Source organism: Loxodonta africana, chromosome 13 (assembly GCF_030014295.1).
Source record: "Loxodonta africana isolate mLoxAfr1 chromosome 13, mLoxAfr1.hap2, whole genome shotgun sequence".
Classification (NCBI taxonomy): domain Eukaryota; kingdom Metazoa; phylum Chordata; class Mammalia; order Proboscidea; family Elephantidae; genus Loxodonta; species Loxodonta africana.
In genome coordinates this window covers 22466582-22490526 of record NC_087354.1, presented here as the reverse complement: position 1 = coordinate 22490526, position 23945 = coordinate 22466582, and the positions used below count along the sequence as shown (strand labels likewise).

The 23945-nt window shown below is 46.1% G+C and overlaps 1 long non-coding RNA gene across 3 annotated transcripts in view; it reads left to right on the top strand.

The window, feature by feature from the left end:
* Positions 1-1043: 1043 nt before the first annotated feature.
* Positions 1044-23945, top strand: part of LOC111751632 (uncharacterized) — a 185396-nt gene continuing 162494 nt past the window's right edge. For 2 of the 3 annotated variants that reach the window (XR_010317364.1, XR_010317363.1), the window contains exon 1: positions 1044-1130. This is a non-coding gene — a long non-coding RNA (uncharacterized LOC111751632). The remainder of the gene's footprint in view (positions 1131-23945) is intronic. The other variant, XR_010317368.1, reaches the window with a different exon arrangement.

Sequence of the window (23945 nt, the reverse complement as noted above, 5' to 3'; positions counted from 1 at the left end):
TGTGATGCGATAGTCGTCCCTTGGTCTGGGAGCATCTCAGCGCAGAAATCTCAGGCCCAAATGACGCACTCTGCTCCCGGCACTGCTTTCTTGGTGGTGTGAGGTCCCCCCTCTCTGCTCACTTCCCTTTCCTCTTTATCTCTTGAGAGATAAAAGGTGGTACAGGCCACACCCCAGGGAAACCCCCTTTACATTGGATCAGGGATGTGACTTGGTAAGGGTGTTACAATCCCACCCTAATCTTCTTTAACATAAAATTACAATCACAAAATGGAGGACAACCACAGAATACTGGGAATCATGGCCTAATCAAGTTAATACACACACATTAACCCACCCAGTGCTGTCGAATCGATTCTGACTCATAGCGACCCTATAGGACAGAGTAGAACTACCCCATAGAGTTTCCAAGGAGCGCCTGGTGGATTCGAATTGCTGACCCTTTGGTTAGCAGCCGTAGCACTTAACCACTATGCCAACACACATTTTGGGGGGACATGATTCAATCCATGATGGATATTAAATGTCCTGATGCTGGTAACGTGTACTGTGGTTATGTAAGAAAATGCCCTAGTTCTCAGGAAACATACATTGAAGTATTTAAGGGCACAGGGGCATGATGTCTGTAACTTTTTTTCAAATGGTACAGGAAAAATGAAGATGCATGTATGTATACATAGAGAAAGAAGGCAAATGATAAAACTAATGGAGCAAAAAGTAAATAATTCATGAAACTAGATACATGGGAGTTGATTGCATTATTCTTGCAAGTTTGATATTATATCAAAGTAAACCTGTTTTTAAAAACTAATAAAAAAAAGATTGGTGTCCAGTTCATGGAAAACTATGACTAAACATGCGAGAAGAACCCTGGCGGGCACGTGACTCCAAATCCTGGAGTGCTCGAGAGTTGAGTGCCCATTGCTTGCCCTTAGAGCTCATTTAAGGAGCCACCCCCACCCCTACCTATCACCCGTCCTATCCAACCACCCTCTTGTTTTCCTCCAGTGAAGCATGAATGTTTTTCACAGTGAAGTTTAGGTCTAACTGTTACACTCTCACTGACCACAAAATACATAGACTTCCAGTGAGAAAACAGCCTTGCCTGGATTTACCCAACATCACCACAGGTATGCCGGCAGGAACTTGGGGGGCTGGGCTTGCAGGCATTTGGGATGGGGCTGCTGCTAGAAGGTTAAGTTCCTCTGTTCTCTCAATATCCCCCCAGCCCCTTCCTCTCCTCCAGCCAGAACTTTCGATGAAGCTGCCTCTCCCCTCTCTTGGTGCCCATGAGCTGTGCTCCTGTTTACCTGAAAGTCCCTGATAGGTTCCTGGGGTGTTTTTACCTGCATGTGCACACTACACCACCAGCTCTGTCGTCCTGGGTTTTAGGGAGAGAGGTGGCCTGCCTCAGAGTGCTTACAACCTTTCCAAGCGTGAAGCAACCATATATGACTCCTGCATTGTCATTGCTTGCTTGGGGTGATCATCCTATTTTCATTTCTACCAGAAATGCCTTCTTCAAAGATCCTAAAAGTATCTTTAGATTTTGAGCCCAGAGGCAAAGACTGTGAACACGATGGGTTGGGACTGGGGCCTGAACACTAGGCCCTGTGTGATACCCAGTTCTACCAGCGCTCACATCAGCAGGCATTCAGCAGGGTGGTCAGGAAGGGCTGGCTGACAAGAGTCAGTGGACTTTCACACGTTAGCCAGTGCTCCCCAGAGCTGAATGTCACCCTGGAACACTCCTGGCTGCTCTCTCAAGCCTGTGAAGATGGTGATAAAACCACCAATTTTGACAAGAGGAACTTGAGGTTTAGTGAGGCTGAGTGTTTTGACAAAGGTTACTTAGGAAATGATGGTATCAAAATTTGAATCCAGTTCTTGATCACAATGTCTGGGCTCAGCATGGGTCAGAGAGAGAGAGAGAGAGAGAGGAGAGAGAGAGGTAGAGAGAAGGCAGGAGAGGAGAGAGGAGGGGAGCGGACGGGAGGGAAGGGTGTAGTCTCCCAGCAGGTAATATGAGAGTCTTCCGCCATTCTCTGATGCAGCTAGAGTCTGTGTCCCTGGGGCTGGAACCCACTGGAATATTGCTCATTTCCTCTGATCCTACAGTGCCACAGAGCCCTTGGTCTAGCAAAAACTGTTAGCCTGGTTTGGAGGAGGCGGCTGTTCTTGTTGTGTGCCATGGATTTGATTCCGACTCACGGTGACCCTATAGAACAGAGTAGAACTGCCCCTAGGGTTGCCAGGGAGCAGCTTGTGGATTTGAACTCCTGACCTTTTGGTTAGCAGCCAAGCTCTTATGCACTGCACCACCAGGACTCTGACCCTAAGCTAGTGGGGCTCGTATGTTAACCAGAATCTCTTTCATGAGGGATTGGAAAACTGAGAGTTGGCAATACAACTTCTCCCCTGAGTCCTATAGGTAGTTGGCAGCTAATGCATTTGATTTTGTGTTTTGTTGATTTTTTAAAGTATTTAAATATTAAAAAAATTGTGAAATATAACCTAAATACAGAAAAGGGCAAAAAACAAAGATGTGAAACAAAGCAAGCACCTATGTGTCTAACAACCAGCATTTCCAAAATCCTTCTCATGCCTTTTCCCCATGATGACTTCCTCCCTTAGCCCCAAAAGTAGCCACACCCTGACTTTTGGAGTAACCATGCAGTGCACTTCAAGAACTCATTTTACCTACTAAGCACTCATTCCTAAACATTGTAATTTAGTTTTGCTTCTTTGTTATACTTCATATAAATTTGTTGATTTTATTTCCTGTACTGGTTTTTTAGACATTATCTTTTGGTATTATAATTTGTATAGATTACTCTAGGGATTATATTACGTATCCTTAATTTATAACAATCTGCTTGGAATTAATATTGTACCACTTCAGATAAAACGTGAGAACCTTACACTGGTATAATTTCATTTATTCATTTCTGTTATTGCCATCTTATATTTTATGTTTAATTTTATTGTTTTAGGTAAATTTACAGTGCAAATTAGTTTCTCATTCAAAAATTTATACACAAATTGTTTCATGACATTGGTTACAATCCCTACAATGTGTCAGCACTCTCCCCCTTTCACTTTACGCCCTGAGTCTATTTGTTCAGATTTCCTTCCCTTCCTGCCTTCTCAGTCTTTGCTTTTGGGGAAGTGTGGCCCATTTGGGCTCCTATACTTGATTGCACGTTCCTCATGTGTGTTACTGTTTGTTTTATAAAGCCAAACCAAACCCACTGCCGTCAAGTTGATTCCAACTCATAGCAACCCTATAGGACAGAATAGAGCTGCCCCATAGAGTTTCCAAGGAGCGCCTGGCATTTTCGAACTCCCAACGTTTTGGTTAGGAGCCATAGCACTTAACCACTACGCCACCAGGGTTTCAGTTTGTTTTACCGGCCTGTCTAATCTTTGGCTGAAAGGTAGACTTTGCGAGTGGCTTCAGTTCTGAATTAGCAGCGTGTCCAGGGGCCATAGTCTTTGGGGCCATCTTTTATTTTAATCTATGTATTTTATATATCCCACAATGTATTATTATTTTCACTATAAATGGCCAGTTGTCTTTTAAAGAAATTAAAATGCACTATTTTATATTTGGAAACCCTGGTGGCATATTGGTTAAAAACTACAGCTGCTAACCAAAAGGCTGGCAGTTGGAATCCACCAGGCGCTAGCTGGAAACGCTATGGGGCAGTTCTACTCTGTCCTATTCGGTTGCTATGAGTTGGAATCGACTTGCAGCCAATGTTTTTTTTTTTTTAATTTTACATATACCCACATGTTTACTGCTTCTGATCTGCATTCCTTCCTGTAGAGCTGAGTTTTCATTTGGTATTATTTCCCTTCAGCCTGGAGAATTTCCTTCAGCATGGCTAGTAGTGCAGGTTTACTGGTAATGGATCCTTTTAGCTGTTCTTTTATCCAGAAAATCTTTTTTTCTGTTGTCATTTTTGAAGGATATATGTATTTTTTCTGGATATACAATTCTGGGTTGAGAGATTTTTTTTTTCTTGTTTCAGTACTTTAAAAATATTAATTTATCAAAAAATATGTTTTACCATTATTTTTTTTGAAGAATATTCAGTATTAAACATTTTATTTCAAAATTTTAAAGATGTTTCACTGTCTTCTAGCCTCCTTTTTTTAAAATACAAAATCAGCTGTCTTTCAAAACTTTATTTTTCATAATTTTTTCCCCCTTTCTGGCTGCTCTTAAGATTTTCTCTTTATTTTTGGCTTTCTACAGTTAGTCTATGATGTTGCCAAAGTGTGTTTTTGTGTGTGTGTGTTTATCCTTCTTGGGGTTCAATGAGCTTCTTAGGTATTTAGGTTGATATTTGTTATCCAATTTGGGAAAAATTTGGCTGTTGATCTATTCAATTTTTTTTTTTCTTCCTGGCTCTCTGTCTTGCTTCTTCTGGAATTTCAGTTATACATATTTTAAAGTACTTGATATTGACCTATAGGTAACTGAGGCTCTGTTCATTTTCTCTCCATCTTTTCTTGTTCTGTTTTTTAGATTGTATAATTTCTATTGATCTTTCTTCAAGTTCCCTGACCCTTTCTTCTGCAGTATTCACCTTGCTGTCAAAAACATCCAGTTAAGCTCATTTCATATATTGTACTTTTCAGCTCTAAAGTTCCATTTCGTTTCTTTTTTCTTGTTTGTTCTAATTCTCTGCTGAGATTTTCCATCCCTTACATCATATGCCCATTCTTTCCTTTAAATCTTTGAACATATTTATAATAGCTGTCTTTGTCTGCTAATTCTAACACCTGGGTCATCTTAAGATCTGTTTCTATTAACTGCCATTTTTCTTGAATAACCTTTGCTCTTGAGTTGATTCTGACTCATACTGACCCTATAGGACAGAGTAGAACTGCTCCAGGGTTTCTAAGAAGCAGCTGGTGGATTCCAGCTGCTGACCTTTTGGTTAGTAGCCCAGCTCTTAACCAATATGGTTCATATTTTCCTGCTTCTTCTCATATCTAGTAACATTTTATTGCATGCTGGACATTGGGAATGCCATATTGTAGGGCATCTGGGTTATGTTGTCTTCCTTTAAAATTTAGTTTTGGTCTGACAGGCAGTAAAATTACTGACAAATCCTTATCTTGTGATGGTTAATTTTAGGTGTCAGCTTGGCTAGGCTATAGTTTCCAATGGTTTTACCAAACACTAGACCACTTGCTATTTTGCAATGCAACACAACACAACGCAACGCAACGCAATGTAATGTAACGTAATGTAATGTTCTGCCTCCAGACTGTAAATATGTATTTTAGAAGAACTTGCTCTCTCTCTTCACTCTGCATTCTTTCTGTCATCTGTTCTACTGATCTTGTGACACAAGCCTACAGAAGTCTCCAAGCTGCTGCCTGACCTATGGATATTGTACTTGCCAGCCCCTCACAATATCGTGAGGCAGCAGAAGTCCCCAGCCTGTCACCTGACCTACTACTGATTTTGGAGTTGCCAGCTCTCACAATCATGGGAGTCAATCTCCTGAAGTAAATTTCTCTTTCTCCATATGTGTATACATAAGTACATATATCTATATGTATCTATCACTGGTTCTGTTCTCTAGAGAATCCTAAGACATGTGGGAAATCTATTTTTAGTTTTGTCCTTAATACTTGGGCATGGACCTTATTTTAGGGCATGGCTCTTAGTCTAAAGCATAGCTTTTCTTGGGTCTCACCTGGATGACTGAAGTGCCCAGTGAGGTCTGGTCACTCTGGCTGGGTTGGAAATCTTATCTTCCAGTACTGAATGACCTCTGGTATCTCTGTTCAGCTCTCAGCCCTACATCAGCAACACTCTGCTGAGCCTTGTGGGATCTTGCCCTGGGTTTCCACATCTCAGCCGTTGATCAGAACCCAAGAGGAACAGATCACTTAGAATTTTATTCCTGCCCAAACAGCTCCCTTTTCTGAAGCCATGAACTCTGAACTCTGATATGCCCCCTCAGCACGTCACTTCAGCTTTATCTCTTTGTGTAGTGCTCAGGAAATTTCCCCTTCTGTGTTTCCATTCTCTCAAGGATTATTGCTCTATGTGTCTTGTCCAATGCCTGAAAAAAGTTGTGTTATATGTGTTGGCCAGTTTTATAGTTGTTTACAGCACAAAGGTGATTCTAAAACCACTCAGTTATGACTGGAATTGGAGTCTCTGGAATTTCATATAAATGGAATGACCTAATATGAATTCTTTGTTTCTGGCTTACTTCTCATAACATTGTGTTTGTGAGATTTATCCCTGTTATTCTGGGTCTGGGTTTTATTGGTAAATTCTGTGTATATGTGCATGTTTTGGTAGAAATTTGTATCTTTTGTCTAAAAATTTTAAGTTATTTGTTTAAAGTGGTTAATATTCTTTTATTTTTTTAATGACTACAGAATTGGAATGAATCTTTCTTTTTTCTTCATGATACTGGTGATTTGTGAATTTTTAAATTTTTCTTGTTCAATGTCACCAGGAGGTTATTAGCTTTAGCAGTCTTGTCAAAGAATCAACTTTAACCGTTCATTTTCCCCCTCTATTTCAATAATTGCTGCTTTTGTCTATATTATTTTCTTTTAGTTTTTTTTGTCGTTACTTTTCTAATTTCTTAGGATGAATGCTTATTGTTCAATTTAAAATATTTTTTAATTTCCATTGTGATTTCTTTTATGACCCTTAGACTATTTAGAAGTGAATTTTTTTTTTATTTCCAAATAAATGGAAATTTCTCTAGTAATCTTTTTTGTTGTTATTGATTTCTAACTTAATTACTTTAAGTAAGACAATTAAGTTACCAGGAAAAATTCTGAAATTTGTTAAATTGTGGTCAATTTTTATAAATATGTCTGTGTGTGCTTAAAAAGAATGTGTATTTTCTGCAGTTGTTGGATACAGCATTCCATTATGTTGATTTTATTAATTGTTCAACTTAAATCTTCTGCATTCATACTGATTTTTAAAAAATGTATGCGTATTCTGCCGGTTTCTGATAAAGGTGTGTAAAGATCTACTTCCATGATTGTGGAGTTTTCTTGGTAACTGTTAATTCTTGCTTTATATGTTTTAAGACTATATTATAAAAAAAAATATTATTAGGTGCATTCAAATTTTAAATCCTTATATATTCTTGATGACTTGAATTTTTTTATTATAATAAAGATGTGTGTCTATCTGTAGTTGGGCTTTCTTACTTTAAATTCTAATCTGTTGAATATTAGTATAGCAATGCGAGCTATTGGTTGGTGTTTACATGGTCTTTTTTTTTTTTTTTTTTTTTACAATCTTTTTGTTTTAATATGTCTCTTGTAAACAACATATACCTGGAATTTTTTAAAATCCAGTTTGAAAATCTTTGTCTTATAGTCAGATTCCTATTCTCATGAATGGCTGCTCCATTTCCCTAGCTCCATAACCATGAGCTTGGGTATTATCTTTGATGCCACCTGTTCCAACATCTATGGCATCTGATGTTTATCTATGCCCTATGAATTTTCCCTCTCAAGTATCTTTCAAATTTGTCCCCTTTTCTCTGTTTCCACCACCACCACCACCACTATCCTAATCCAAGCTGCTCTCCTCTCTGGCCGAATCAACCACTATGGCCTCCCCTTTGGTCTCCCTAATTTGCCTAGGTGCTAGGAAGTCTCCCAGAAAGGACCTAGATGAACTAAGAAACTGTTCACTAGGTGAGTCAGGACTCTGAAGGTCTGGTGGATGCTGCTGAGACCCATGGGAAACATGACTGAGTGTTGCTGGTGGAATGCAGGTAGAAGTGATGCAAACCGGTGTCACATTATGATCCAATTTGTGTAAGAAGAAAGTAATATATTTGTGTACATGTATGTATTTTTGTAAATTTGTGTGGAAACTTTCTGAAAGGCTAAGAAAGAAATTATTAAAAGAGGCTATGAGTAGGAGTGAGAATGTGTTATTAGTCTGGTAGCAGAGGGACCAACTTTCCTCTTCACATCCGTCTTTTTTTTTTTTTTTTAATGTTCATTGCTGCTTCATTCACAATAGCAAATAAACGGAAACAACCAAAGTGCCCATCAACAGATGAGTGGATAAGCAGATTGTGGTACATACATACATACAATGGAATACTACACAACCATAAAAAACAATGATGAGTCCGAGAAACATATTGTAACATGGAAGGATCTGGAGGGCATAATGCTAGGTAAAATAAGTCAAGCATATAAGGACAAATATTATGTACGCTTCCTCTTTCATAAGAAGGCTAGAAGAGATGTATATAGAGAGACCAAGAGCCCTGGTGGCACAGTGGGTTAAGAGCTCAGCTGCTACCCAAAAGGTCAGCAGTTCTAATCCACCTGCCACTCCTTGGAAGCCTTATGGAAGCCCTACTCTGTCCTATAGGGTCACTATGAGTTGGAATCGACCCTATGGCAATGTGTTTGGTTTTGTTTTTTTAACGTTTATTGGTGGTTACCAGGGAGAGGAGAGGAGAGGGAAAATATGCTTTAGGTCATACAGACTTGTTATTTTTGGTAATGGGAAAATTGGCATTGAATATGGATGTAGTGTGCACAGCATGACCAAAGTAAAAATGAGTTCACACCCAACTTTATTTGAATTTTTCAATAAGCCTGTATATTTTTACTAAAACAAACCCTCAAAACTAATGGATTACAAACCATGCAAAGCATGAGATAATGACTGTGTGATTGGGATTCGCCTTTTTCAATGCTCTGTTGGCTCTTGTTGAGTTTCTACACAAGGGTGTTGTCATTACTTCCTTAGTTGACATCTGACATCGTCACTATATATACACTAACTAGATATGAGCTGAATGTGCAAAAACACGAATTCTTCTATGAGTGGTCTCTGTATTTTGGAACCAGTGACAGGGTATGATGGGTACAGTGCCTTTTCAGTGTACCCATAAAATGTTTTGAGGCTAAAAAAAACCTTTATCTAGAGGTTTCAAGCTAGAACTTCTAGGCCAAATTTTCCCTCTAGCCAGAATATTTTGTGAAATTATGAATCCCAAAGTCTGAATATCTTGTATATTCCCCAGTTGGCCAACACTCATCTCCACCCCCACTCCCACTTATACCTGGCTGGATGCACACTTATGTGTTGCCTACTTGATCCCTGTGGACATTTGAGTTTGTCACTCTTGCATCTTTGGAAAAAATATACCTGTGACTTTGAATCTGAAAAGGCTGTATCTAGAAAGAAACAGGGATAAAATGTAGTGGGACAGAATTATCTTCTTTATTCCCAAACTACAAGCCAACATATGCCCCATCATCTACAGATTGAAGTCCAAGTTGCCTACATTTGATATTTAAAACTCTTTTTGACTTGGTATCAGTCTGCTTCTCTAGCTTTTTCCTTGTATGTCTCACCTTTCCCTTTGTCTCCACCTACCCTATATCCTTTTGCTCCAGCCAAACCTGAGCAGCTCAGGGACTGCTGAAATGGCTGGTCTGCACTTTTCCTTCCTGCTAGCTGGAATGCCCCCCCTGGTTAGCTCTCTCACAACAGGACTTTGTGTGTGCTAGGAAGTGAAATGGTATAGGGCAGAGAGGTCACCATCAGGGGGCCCACCACCTAGAGTTCAGCCCACAGGTCTGTTTTGTTTGACCTGTGGAATGTTTAAAAATATTTGAATTACTTGCCAACACATAAAAATCTGAAGATTTCACAGAAAATTCTGGATGTCCAGTTTCTCTTAGAAAATGAAAGATTTGGCAACACTGGGTCTACTTCTCATGAGGCCACAAATAGTTCGTGCTGAGTAACTGCTGCCTCTTCAAGCTCTCTCTTTTCAAATCGCCCATCCATCCTGGTTCAGTTAAGTACATGCTGGACTGGCCCCTGTAGACATGTGAGTTTGCTACTCTTGGTGTTGGGAAAGAGTAATGAAAAGCAAGAAGAGCATGGTGGAATTTACCTGTGAGGTGTCTGGGAAGGTGATCAACAAGAAGGCATTTGAGCTGGACCTTAGAAGGTGACACTTGGGGAAAACCGAATAGAAAATTAACTCAGGAAAGCTTTAACATTGCTTGGGATGTTTTTGTGGCCAATGTGGTGGCTCAGGCTGTGGCTGCCACGCTAGAAATCTGGCTGTTGTCCTTACCTTTCTCATTTCCCAATTCATACCAAACACCAGGCCCTGCTGATAATAATCCCTAAGGACCTCTGGAATGTATGACCTCCTCTTCTTCCCTATGACACATCCTGGTTCAGGACCACGTTGTGTCAAACTAGAAGACTTCTGCTCCTTTTTTAAGGCCTTGCTTCTCAAAGTGAAGCTGCAGGACTAACAGCAATAGCACCATGGGCGACCTCCTGTAGACCTGTAGAATCTCAGGCCCCACCAAAGACCTACTGATTAGGAACCTGCAGTTTAACAAGATCTCCAGGTGATTCCTACGCACATTAAATTTTGAGAAGCATCTCTGTAAAGTAGTGGCTTTTGATCTTGACTGCATTTTATGATTATATGGGGGTCATTTAACAATTTCTTAAATCCCTGGCTGCACATAGACAAATTAAATCAACTCTCTATAGATGGGACCTAGGCATTGGAGCTTATTAAAATTCCCCAGGTGATTACACTGTGCAGATATGTTTGCAAATCAGTGGTTTAGGATACCCAAACAAAACCAAACTCAATTCCAACTCATAGCAACCCTATCTGACAGAGTAGAACTGCCCCATAGGGTTTCCAAGGCTGTAACCTTAATGGAAGCAGACTGCCACATCTTTCTCCCAAGGAGTGGCCTGGGGATTCGAACTGCTGACGTTTCAGTTAGCAGCCAACCACTTTAACCACTGTACCACCAGAGATCCTCTGCTTTTGGATAACCCGTTGCTGTCCAGTCAATGCCGACTCATAGCAACTCTACAGGACAGAGTAGAATTGCCCCGCAGTGTTTCCAAGGCTGTAAATCTTTTCGGAAGCAGACTGCCACATCTTTTCCCCATTGAGTGGCTGGTGGGTTTGAACTACCAGCCTTTTGGTTTGTAGCCAAATGCTTAACCACTGTGCCACCAGGGCTTCTTGCTTTGGGATAGATGTTCTCAAAGTTGGCTGCACAGTAGAATCACCTGGAGCTTTCTTTTTTTGTTGTTTGTGGTCTTGTGCCATTGAGTCGATTCTGACTCATGGCGACCCCATGTATTACAGAGTAGAACAGCTCCATAGGGTTTTCTTGGCTATAATCTTACAGAAGCAGATCGCCAGGCCTTTTCTTCTGTTGTGTGAAATTCACATAACACAAAATTAACTATTTTAAGACGAAAAATTCAGTGGCATTTATTTAGTACATTCGCAATGTCCAACCACCACCTCTATCTAGTTCCAAAACATTTTCATCACCTCAAGAGAAACGCAGTACCCCTTAAGCAATAACTCCCAATTTCCTGTTTTCCCCAGCTTCTGGTAATCACTAATCTACTTTCTGTTTCTACGTATTTGCATATTCTGGATATTTCATGTAAGTGGAATCATACGATGTTTGTCCTTTTGTGCCTTATTCACTCAGCCTATTGTTTTCTAAGTTTACACACTTTATAGCATGTATCGGAAAACCTGGTGGTGTAGTGGTTAAGTTCGAATCCACCAGGCACTCCTTGGAAGCTCTTTGGGGCAGTTCTACTTAGTCCTGTAGGGTTGCTACAAGTCAGATTTGACTTGATGGCAAAAGGCTTTTTTTTTTTTTTTTAATAGTATGTATTAGAATCTCATTTCTTTTTTGTGGTTGAATAATATTCCATTGTATGGTTACACCACACTTTGTTTATCCATTCATCTTTTGATGGATTCCTGGGTTGTTTTGACCCTTTAGCTACTGAGAATTATGCTGTAATCAACATTGGTGTACAATTACCTGGTTGAGTCTCTACTTCTGAGGTATAGATATATATTTCCAAGTGGAATTGCTGGGTCACATGGTAGTTCTATGTTTAACTTTTTGTGCAACTTCCAAACTGTTTTCCACAGCAGCTGCATTGTTTTACAATCCCACCCTAAATGCACTAGCATTCTCATTTCTCTGGTTCCTCACCAACACTTTTTCTTTTCCATTGATTTTGATAACAGTCATCCTAGTGAGTGTGAAGTGGTATCTCATTGTGGTTTTGATTTGTAGTTCCCTAAAAAAAAAAAAAAAATTTTTTTTTTTTTTTTAATGACTAATGAAGTTGAGCACCTTTTCATGTGCCTATTGGCCTTTTGCATTTTTCTGGAAAAATGTTTATTTAAGTCATTTGCCCATTATTAATTGAATTTGTATTTTTGTTGTTGAGTGGTAAGAGCTGTTTATATATTCTGGATACTAGACCCTTATCAGATATATATGATATGCACATATTCTCTCCTGTTCTGTAGGTTGTCTTTTCAGTCTCTTGATAATGTCCTTTGAAGCACATTATTAGTTTTGATGAAGTTCAATTTGTCTCTTCTTGCTCACGCTTTTGATCTCATACCTGGAGATCTTTTGAAACTCCCTAAAACCAAGACATATCCCTGAACAATTTAATCACAGTGTAAGGGGTGGGAGGCAAGGAGATCCAGGCATGAGCATTAGTGAAGTTTTCCAGGTATGCAGCCAGGTTTGACAATAAGTGCCCCAGGGCCCAGCTCAGGCATCTCTCCCTTCTAGCAGCTCCTTATAATATGTCTTCTTCTCCAAGGATGGGTGAATACCTCTCCTTAGTATTCTCACAGTGTCCTGTATATAGTTTCACTCTCTCTCTAATTACCTAGTAAGTGTGTGTCCTCCCATCTGTTTAACCTGGGATGCTCCTTGAGAGTTGTTGCTATCAGTTGATTCTGACTCTTGTCGACCCCATGTGTGCAGAGTAGAACTGCACTCCATAAGGTTTTCAAGGCTGTGACCTTTCCGAAGCAGATATCTGAGCTTGTCTTCTGAGGCTCCTCTGGGTGGATTTGAACCACAAACCTTTTGTCTAGTAGTCAAGTGCTTAACTGTTTGTGCTACCCAGGAACCCTTCTTTGAGGATAAGAACTGTGTTTTACTTTTTTTTTGTATCGCTTGTACCTTACACAATGCCTGGAAAATAAAAACTACTCAAAGAGAAGGTTTTATGATTTATATTATTATTCCAATTCTGAGATAATGCAGTGAATGTGTGATGAGGGGCAAGTCTGGAGGCCCTCAGCGTAGCTAGGAGGCTGTTGCAGTGGTCGAGGCAGGAGGTGATGAATGACCGAACAATGGTGGTGGCCAGTGAAGACAGAGGGAAGGGTCCAAGGGGGAGCGAGGGCATAATGAACTAGAACTAAAAAAAAAAACTAGTAGGGCTGAAAATTCTTTTTTGAACTGTGCCACATGCAAGGGCTTTAACTTCAGGAATTTTGGTTTTTCCATTTTAGAGATAAACCAAATTTTTACTTTGAAATTAACACATTAGCTTCTAAGCTTTGGTCAAAGTCATCGCTTACACAAAGGAGGTCTGGTGATGCTGAGAAAACTGGAAGGAACAGTTGTCTCTAGATCAATATGAGCAGAGGGAAGTGTGAGACATTCGGGTGAAAAATACATGGAGAATTGACCTTGTTGCTTATTCACTCACTGTCCACTTCCACTGCTTTGAGCTGATGCTTTTGGCAGACTTAAAGCCCTGAGATTTCCTAAATGAATGTTCATAAGGACAATGAGAAGCACCCCCCCACCCCCAAAAAAACCCAGCGCCGTCGAGTCGATTCTGACTCATAGTGACCCTATAGGACAGAGTAGAACTGGCCCATAGAGTTCCCAAGGAGTGCCTGGCGGATTTGAGCTGCCGACCCTTTGGTTAGCAGCCATAGCACTTAACCACTACGCCACCAGGGTTTCCTAATGAGAAGCACAGAGACTTGTAAAAAAATAACAGTATATATGCTTGTAACAAACAATACGGAACTCAGACACTTCCAATCTTTCTCTCTTAATTTTTGGATCGTTGTTAGAGCCTGGCTTTTCCTGTACGTGTTCTTTTGTGACTTTGATGGAAATGAATGTAGTGGAGGTTTGGGAAATTAGCAACACCTTTTTTTTTTTTAGATTAGGAGGGCAGTTCCCTTTAATCAGCAGGAGCCCTTGCCTACATTCTCTTCCAAATGCCTGCTCTTTGCTGGTGGGGGCTGGGGAGAGGCTGTGGCTGTATCCAATTCCCTGCATGGCATCTTCGGCTGGCAATGGCACCTTCCTCCCGCCTTCAGAACTGCCCCTTGCAGCTGCAAGCCTGACAGAAAGCCTGAGGGCTACTCTTGAAGTTAATAACTCCCAGATCGCCTGCAGGCCCCTAGGTGCGCATTTCCACACTGGAATCTGGACAGTGTTATCCCTGATATTTCAGTCCTTGCCAGAAAGGATCTTCTCCCCAATGGTTGTCTTTCGGCCTGCCTTCTTTTCTATTTTGGGCCAAAGGGATTTTCAGGAATTTTTTTTTTTGTGTGTGTGTCTGTTCCAAATGAGCCACAAATCGATTGGGCCCTCTAGGGACCTTCTGGTAAGAAATAAAAGGGACTTAATTTGGGATTTTCCTATTCTACTCTTCCAGTCTTAACTCCTTTTTCTCCTGCATTTTTAATTTGGGAGCTTTAGGTTTTAGATGGACTATTCTGCCTCAGTTTCCTATAGTTCTTGACTTTTAGCTCTTTGAAACTTAGAGACTGAACTGGTGCTCCTGGCCCAGGTCATGGACACCCTCTAGTGACCTGCCATTTGGCTCCTTCTCACTTGTGTCCTCTCTACACCTTCTCTGCACCCCACCCACCTCCTCCCGTTCCCCATCCTGTCTGGCCCTTGACCTCTGAGTTTCGATGAGGGATTGTTTAGGGACAAAGTCTACTGCTGGCAGAGTTAAGTGGCTTTAATCATGGGAATAGGAGGGATGCAGAGACAAGGAACAAGGCGAAGTCTACCCTATCCTCCCAACTTAGGCCTGCTTTACTTCTCATTATTTTTATTTTTTCTCCTCTGTCATGACAAAAAAACTTAATCAACCTTCTTAGGTTGCTTTATTTGAATGGGTGCCTAAAATAACATCAATATGATAAGAACCCAAGGAAAGGTTAAACTAATAAATGACCTTAGAATTGTTGTATGTCCTACATTGAAATTTCCAGTTCGACATTTGTTTCATAAAGAGGTATTGGCTTTGCATTCAGCCAGGCTGCGAATGCCCAGAAGCTGATGGAATCCCTCTGGAACATTGGAGGTTGGGAATCTGGCCCTATTTATATTAACATCATCGATTATAATTTCTTCAGATTTTAAGTTTCTAGAGATTTACTCATCTCTCTGGATCCATTACAAATATGCATGTACAACTTAGCATATGAAGATGATAATTTATATACACACAGGCTTATACCTAAAAAATAAATAATGTCAACAAGCTGGACCAAGCCAAACAAATGTGTCTTGTTTCATGCTTTTCAAAGCATTTTCAATTTGAGGTTTGTGGAACGAGGAGGAAGATGGGTGTTTGAAATGTGTTTTCAAAGAAGGGTCTTCTCTCTTAAACCACAAACCAATTCTAAGCCTTGCTAGAATCTTAACTGTTCCATGAATCTGTAAGGAGACTGGGTTTATTATTATTTATTTGAACCAGAATTCAAAAGATTCACTAGTGATTAAAATAACAATTTTCATCACACAAACTGGAACATTTACTAGCAACGATTTTGCTTGTTGAGCATAACTACGTCCTAGGCACTGGTGAAGCAATTCAGTTGCGTGGCTGCCTTTAATACTTCTAATAACTTGAATATATAGGTATTGATGAAAACCAAAACCAGATCCGTTGCTGTCAAGTCGGTTTTGACTCATAGCGATCCTATAGGACAGAGTAGAACTGCCCCATAGGGTTTGCAAGGAGTGGCTGGCGGATTCGAATTGCAGACCTTTTGGTTAGCAGCTGAGCACCACTAGGGCTCCGGTAACTTGAATAAGTAAATATTGATAATTCCATTTCATAGATAAGGAATCAGGCTCAGAAAGATCCAGTAACTTGCCCAAGGTCACTTAGAAAATAGCAGAACTGAGATTTCCAATCAGCTTCTAAGAGCCCAAAGACAGCTTTTTAACTTCCAGGACCTCCCAAAATTATAGCTGGCGTTCCTTGAAAAGTGCGTAATCTGTAGCCTATTGCAAAGGACAGACGTGCAGTTTAAGGAGTAAGTACCATGTTTTCAGTGCAAACTGACTTTAAATTTTAATCCTGCCCTTCATCTGCTGTTGTGTGCTGTTGTTGTTTGCTGCTGAGGCAACTCCGACTCGTGGAGACTTTATGTATAACAGAAGGAAGCTTTGCCTGGTCCTGCGCCATCTTCACCACTGTCGGTGTGCGTGAGTCCATTGTCGCTGCGCGTGAGTCCATTGTCGCTGTCACTGTCGGTGTGCGTGAGTCCCTTGTCGCTGCCACTGTCGGTGTGCGTGAGTCCATTGTCGCTGCGCGTGAGTCCATTGTCGCTGCCACTGTCGGTGTGCGTGAGTCCATTGTCGCTGCCACTGTCGGTGTGCGTGAGAGTCCATTGTCGCTGCCACTGTCGGTGTGCGTGAGTCCATTGTCGCTGCCACTGTCGGTGTGCGTGAGTCCATTGTCGCTGCCACTGTCGGTGTGCGTGAGTCCATTGTCGCTGCCACTGTCGGTGTGCGTGAGTCCATTGTCGCTGCCACTGTCGGTGTGCGTGAGTCCATTGTCGCTGCCACTGTCGGTGTGCGTGAGTCCATTGTCGCTGCCACTGTCGGTGTGCGTGAGTCCATTGTCGCTGCCACTGTCCGTGTGCGTGAGAGTCCATTGTCGCTGCCACTGTCGGTGTGCGTGAGAGTCCATTGTCGCTGCCACTGTCGGTGTGCGTGAGTCCATTGTCGCTGCCACTGTCGGTGTGCGTGAGTCCATTGTCGCTGCCACTGTCGGTGTGCGTGAGTCCATTGTCGCTGCCACTGTCGGTGTGCCTGAGTCCATTGTCGCTGCCACTGTCGGTGTGCCTGAGTCCATTGTCGCTGCCACTGTCGGTGTGCGAGTCCATTGTCGCTGCCACTGTCGGTGTGCCTGAGTCCATTGTCGCTGCCACTGTCGGTGTGCCTGAGTCCATTGTCGCTGCCACTGTCGGTGTGCCTGAGTCCATTGTCGGTGCCACTGTCCGTGTGCGTGAGAGTCCATTGTCGCTGCCACTGTCGGTGTGCGTGAGTCCATTGTCGCTGCCACTGTCGGTGTGCGTGAGAGTCCATTGTCGCTGTACTGTCGGTGTGCGTGAGAGTCCATTGTCGCTGCCACTGTCGGTGTGCGTGAGTCCATTGTCGCTGCCACTGTCGGTGTGCGTGAGTCCATTGTCGCTGCCACTGTCGGTGTGCGTGAGTCCATTGTCGCTGCCACTGTCGGTGTGCGTGAGTCCATTGTCGCTGCCACTGTCGGTGTGCGTGAGTCCATTGTCGCTGCCACTGTCGGTGTGCGAGTCCATTGTCGCTGCCACTGTCGGTGTGCGTGAGTCCATTGTCGCTGCCACTGTCGGTGTGCGTGAGTCCATTGTCGCTGCCACTGTCGGTGTGCGAGTCCATTGTCGCTGCCAGTGTCGGTGTGCCTGAGTCCATTGTCGCTGCCACTGTCGGTGTGCGTGAGTCCATTGTCGCTGCCACTGTCGGTGTGCGTGAGTCCATTGTCGCTGCCACTGTCGGTGTGCGTGAGTCCATTGTCGCTGCCACTGTCGGTGTGCGTGAGAGTCCATTGTCGCTGCCACTGTCGGTGTGCGTGAGTCCATTGTCGCTGCCACTGTCGGTGTGCGTGAGTCCATTGTCGCTGCCACTGTCGGTGTGCGTGAGTCCATTGTCGCTGCCACTGTCGGTGTGCCTGAGTCCATTGTCGCTGCCACTGTCGGTGTGCCTGAGTCCATTGTCGCTGCCACTGTCGGTGTGCGAGTCCATTGTCGCTGCCACTGTCGGTGTGCGAGTCCATTGTCGCTGCCACTGTCGGTGTGCCGGAGTCCATTGTCGCTGCCACTGTCGGTGTGCCTGAGTCCATTGTCGGTGCCACTGTCCGTGTGCGTGAGAGTCCATTGTCGCTGCCACTGTCGGTGTGCGTGAGTCCATTGTCGCTGCCACTGTCGGTGTGCGTGACAGTCCATTGTCGCTGTACTGTCGGTGTGCGTGAGTCCATTGTCGCTGCCACTGTCGGTGTGCGTGAGTCCATTGTCACTGCCACTGTCGGTGTGCGTGAGTCCATTGTCGCTGCCACTGTCGGTGTGCGTGAGTCCATTGTCGCTGCCACTGTCGGTGTGCGAGTCCACTGGCGCTGCCACTGTCAGTGTGCGTGAGAGTCCATTGTCGCTGCCACTGTCGGTGTGCGTGAGTCCATTGTCGCTGCCACTGTCGGTGTGCGAGTCCATTGTCGCTGCCACTGTCGGTGTGCGAGTCCATTGTCGCTGCCACTGTCGGTGTGCGTGAGTCCATTGTCGCTGCCACTGTCGGTGTGCGTGAGTCCATTGTCGCTGCCACTGTCGGTGTGCGAGTCCATTGTCGCTGCCACTGTCGGTGTGCGTGAGTCCATTGTCGCTGCCACTGTCGGTGTGCGTGAGTCCATTGTCGCTGCCACTGTCGGTGTGCGTGAGTCCATTGTCGCTGCCACTGTCGGTGTGCCTGAGTCCATTGTCGCTGCCACTGTCGGTGTGCGTGAGTCCATTGTCGCTGCCACTGTCGGTGTGCGTGAGAGTCCATTGTCGCTGCCACTGTCGGTGTGCGTGAGTCCATTGTCGCTGCCACTGTCGGTGTGCGTGAGTCCATTGTCGCTGCCACTGTCGGTGTGCGTGAGTCCATTGTCGCTGCCACTGTCGGTGTGCGTGAGTCCATTGTCGCTGCCACTGTCGGTGTGCGTGAGTCCATTGTCGCTGCCACTGTCGGTGTGCGTGAGTCCATTGTCGCTGCCACTGTCGGTGTGCGTGAGAGTCCATTGTCGCTGCCACTGTCGGTGTGCGAGTCCATTGTCGCTGCCACTGTCGGTGTGCGAGTCCATTGTCGCTGCCACTGTCGGTGTGCGAGTCCATTGTCGCTGCCACTGTCGGTGTGCGAGTCCATTGTCGCTGCCACTGTCGGTGTGCGAGTCCATTGTCGCTGCCACTGTCGGTGTGCGAGTCCATTGTCGCTGCCACTGTCGGTGTGCATGAGTCCATTGTCGCTGCCACTGTCGGTGTGCGAGTCCATTGTCGCTGCCACTGTGGGTGTGCCTGAGTCCATTGTCGCTGCCACTGTCGGTGTGCGAGTCCATTGTCGCTGCCACTGTCGGTGTGCGAGTCCATTGTCGCTGCCACTGTCGGTGTGCCTGAGTCCATTGTCGCTGCCACTGTCGGTGTGCGAGTCCATTGTCGCTGCCACTGTCGGTGTGCGTGAGTCCATTGTCGCTGCCACTGTCGGTGTGCGAGTCCATTGTCGCTGCCACTGTCGGTGTGCCTGAGTCCATTGTCGCTGCCACTGTCGGTGTGCGAGTCCATTGTCGCTGCCACTGTCGGTGTGCGAGTCCATTGTCGCTGCCACTGTCGGTGTGCGTGAGTCCATTGTCGCTGCCACTGCCGGTGTGCGAGTCCATTGTCGCTGCCACTGTCGGTGTGCGTGAGTCCATTGTCGCTGCCACTGTCGGTGTGCGAGTCCATTGTCGCTGCCACTGTCGGTGTGCGAGTCCATTGTCGCTGCCACTGTCGGTGTGCCTGAGTCCATTGTCGCTGCCACTGTCGGTGTGCGAGTCCATTGTCGCTGCCACTGTCGGTGTGCGAGTCCATTGTCGCTGCCACTGTCGGTGTGCGTGAGTCCATTGTCGCTGCCACTGTCGGTGTGCGAGTCCATTGTCGCTGCCACTGTCGGTGTGCGTGAGTCCATTGTCGCTGCCACTGTCGGTGTGCCTGAGTCCATTGTCGCTGCCACTGTCGGTGTGCGTGAGTCCATTGTCGCTGCCACTGTCGGTGTGCCTGAGTCCATTGTCGCTGCCACTGTCGGTGTGCGAGTCCATTGTCGCTGCCACTGTCGGTGTGCGAGTCCATTGTCGCTGCCACTGTTGGTGTGCGAGTCCATTGTCGCTGCCACTGTGGGTGTGCCTGAGTCCATTGTCGCTGCCACTGTGGGTGTGCGAGTCCATTGTCGCTGCCACTTTCGGTGTGCCTGAGTCCATTGTCGCTGCCACTGTCGGTGTGCGAGTCCATTGTCGCTGCCACTGTCGGTGTGCGAGTCCATTGTCGCTGCCACTGTCGGTGTGCGAGTCCATTGTCGCTGCCACTGTGGGTGTGCGAGTCCATTGTCGCTGCCACTGTCGGTGTGCGTGAGTCCATTGTCGCTGCCACTGTCGGTGTGCGAGTCCATTGTCGCTGCCACTGTGGGTGTGCCTGAGTCCATTGTCGCTGCCACTGTCGGTGTGCGAGTCCATTGTCGCTGCCACTGTCGGTGTGCGAGTCCATTGTCGCTGCCACTGTCGGTGTGCCTGAGTCCATTGTCGCTGCCACTGTCGGTGTGCGAGTCCATTGTCGCTGCCACTGTCGGTGTGCGTGAGAGTCCATTGTCGCTGCCACTGTCGGTGTGCGAGTCCATTGTCGCTGCCACTGTCGGTGTGCCTGAGTCCATTGTCGCTGCCACTGTCGGTGTGCGTGAGTCCATTGTCGCTGCCACTGTCGGTGTGCGAGTCCATTGTCGCTGCCACTGTCGGTGTGCGTGAGTCCATTGTCGCTGCCACTGTCGGTGTGCGTGAGTCCATTGTCGCTGCCACTGTCGGTGTGCCTGAGTCCATTGTCGCTGCCACTGTCGGTGTGCCTGAGTCCATTGCCGCTGCCACTGTCGGTGTGCGTGAGTCCATTGTCGCTGCCACTGTCGGTGTGCGTGAGTCCATTGTCGCTGCCACTGTCGGTGTGCGAGTCCATTGTCGCTGCCACTGTCGGTGTGCGAGTCCATTGTCGCTGCCACTGTCGGTGTGCGAGTCCATTGTCGCTGCCACTGTCGGTGTGCGAGTCCATTGTCGCTGCCACTTTCGGTGTGCCTGAGTCCATTGTCGCTGCCACTGTCGGTGTGCGAGTCCATTGTCGCTGCCACTGTCGGTGTGCGAGTCCATTGTCGCTGCCACTGTCGGTGTGCGAGTCCATTGTCGCTGCCACTGTGGGTGTGCGAGTCCATTGTCGCTGCCACTGTCGGTGTGCGTGAGTCCATTGTCGCTGCCACTGTCGGTGTGCGAGTCCATTGTCGCTGCCACTGTCGGTGTGCGTGAGTCCATTGTCGCTGCCACTGTCGGTGTGCGTGAGTCCATTGTCGCTGCCAGTGTGGGTGTGCAAGTCCATTGTCGCTGCCACTGTCGGTGTGCCTGAGTCCATTGTCGCTGCCACTGTCGGTGTGCGAGTCCATTGTCGCTGCCACTGTCGGTGTGCCTGAGTCCATTGTCGCTGCCACTGTGGGTGTGCGAGTCCATTGTCGCTGCCACTGTCGGTGTGCCTGAGTCATTGTCGCTGCCACTGTCGGTGTGCCTGAGTCCATTGTCGCTGCCACTGTCGGTGTGCTTGAGTCCATTGTCGCTGCCACTGTCGGTGTGCGTGAGTCCATTGTCGCTGCCACTGTCGGTGTGCGAGTCCATTGTCGCTGCCAGTGTCGGTGTGCGAGTCCATTGTCGCTGCCACTGTCGGTGTGCCTGAGTTCATTGTCGCTGCCACTGTCGGTGTGCGTGAGTCCATTGTCGTTGCCACTGTCGGTGTGCGTGAGTCCATTGTCACTGCCACTGTCGGTGTGCCTGAGTCCATTGTCGCTGCCACTGTCGGTGTGCGTGAGTCCATTGTCGCTGACACTGTCGGTGTGCGAGTCCATTGTCGCTGCCACTGTCGGTGTGCGTGAGTCCATTGTTGCTGCCACTGTCGGTGTGCTCGAGTCCATTGTCGCTGCCACTGTCGGTGTGCGAGTCCATTGTCGCTGCCACTGTCGGTGTGCCTGAGTCCATTGTCGCTGCCACTGTCGGTGTGCGTGAGTCCATTGTCGCTGCCACTGTCGGTGTGCGTGAGTCCATTGTCGCTGCCACTGTCGGTGTGCGTGAGTCCATTGTCGCTGCCACTGTCGGTGTGCGAGTCCATTGGCGCTGCCACTGTCGGTGTGCGAGTCCATTGTCGCTGCCACTGTGGGTGTGCCTGAGTCCATTGTCGCTGCCACTGTCGGTGTGCGAGTCCATTGTCGCTGCCACTGTCGGTGTGCCTGAGTCCATTGTCGCTGCCACTGTCGGTGTGCTCGAGTCCATTGTCGCTGCCAGTGTCGGTGTGCCTGAGTCCATTGTCGCTGCCACTGTCGGTGTGCTCGAGTCCATTGTCGCTGCCACTGTTGGTGTGCTCGAGTCCATTGTCGCTGCCACTGTCGGTGTGCGTGAGTCCATTGTCGCTGCCACTGTCGGTGTGCCTGAGTCCATTGTCGCTGCCACTGTCGGTGTGCGTGAGTCCATTGTCGCTGCCACTGTCGGTGTGCGTGAGTCCATTGTCGCTGCCACTGTCGGTGTGTGTGAGTCCATTGTCGCTGCCACTGTCGGTGTGCGAGTCCATTGTCGCTGCCACTGTCGGTGTGCGTGAGTCCATTGTCGCTGCCACTGTCGGTGTGCGAGTCCATTGTCGCTGCCACTGTCGGTGTGCGTGAGTCCATTGTCGCTGCCACTGTCGGTGTGTTCGAGTCCATTGTTGCTGCCAGTGTCGGTGTGCCTGAGTCCATTGTCGCTGCCACTGTCGGTGTGCTCCAGTCCATTGTTGCTGCCACTGTCGGTGTGCGTGAGTCCATTGTTGCTGCCACTGTCGGTGTGCGTGAGTCCATTGTTGCTGCCACTGTCGGTGTGCCTGAGTCCATTGTCGCTGCCACTGTCGGTGTGCCTGAGTCCATTGTTGCTGCCACTGTCGGTGTGCGTGAGAGTCCATTGTTGCTGCCACTGTGGGTGTGCTCGAGTCCATTGTCGCTGCCACTGTCGGTGTGCGTGAGTCCATTGTCGCTGCCACTGTCGGTGTGCGTGAGTCCATTGTCGCTGCCACTGTCGGTGTGCGTGAGTCCATTGTTGCTGCCACTGTCGGTGTGCTCGAGTCCATTGGTGCTTCCACTGTCGATGTGTTCGAGTCCATTGTTGTTGCCACTGTTGGTGTGCGTGAGTCTACCGTGGTTGCCACTGTGTATTTTGAGTGCCTTCCAGCATAGGGAGCTCATCTTCCAGCACTATATCCAACAATGTTTTGTTGTGATCTATAGGCTTTTCACTGGCTAATTTGCAGAAGTAGATTACCAGGCCTTTCCTCCTAGTCTGATCTTAGTTTGTGTCATGGATTGAATTGTATCCCCTGCAAATATGGGGTCAATTTGGCTAGGCCATGATTTCCAGTATTGTATGATTGTCTACCATTTAGCCATCTGATATGATTTCCCTATGTGTTGTAAATCCTATCGCTATGATGTTAACGAGATGGGTTAGCGGCAGTTATATTGATGAGATCTATACAGTTAGATAGTGTCGGAAGCCAATCTCTTTTGAGATATAAAAGAGAGAAACGAGCAGAGACATGGGGACCTCATACCACCAAGAAAGCAGCACCGGGAGCAGAGTGTATCCTTTGGACCCAGGGTTCCTGTACCTGAGAAGCTACTAATCCAGGGGAAGATTGATGAGAAGGACTTTCTTCCTGAGCCAACAGAGAGAGAAAGGCTTCCCCTGGAGCTGAAGCCCTGAATTTGGACATCTAGCCTACTAGACTATGAGAAAATAAATTTCTCTTTGTTAAAGCCATCCACTTGTGGTATTTCTATTACAGCAGCACTAGGTGAGAGGCAGTTTGAAAGCTCCTCTGAAATCTGTCCACTATGAGTGACCCTGTTGGTATTTGAAATACACATAATATGGCTTCAGCATCGTAGCAACCTGTCGCTGCCATAGTATAACAAACTGACTGACAGGTGGTGGGTGCTCATGTGAG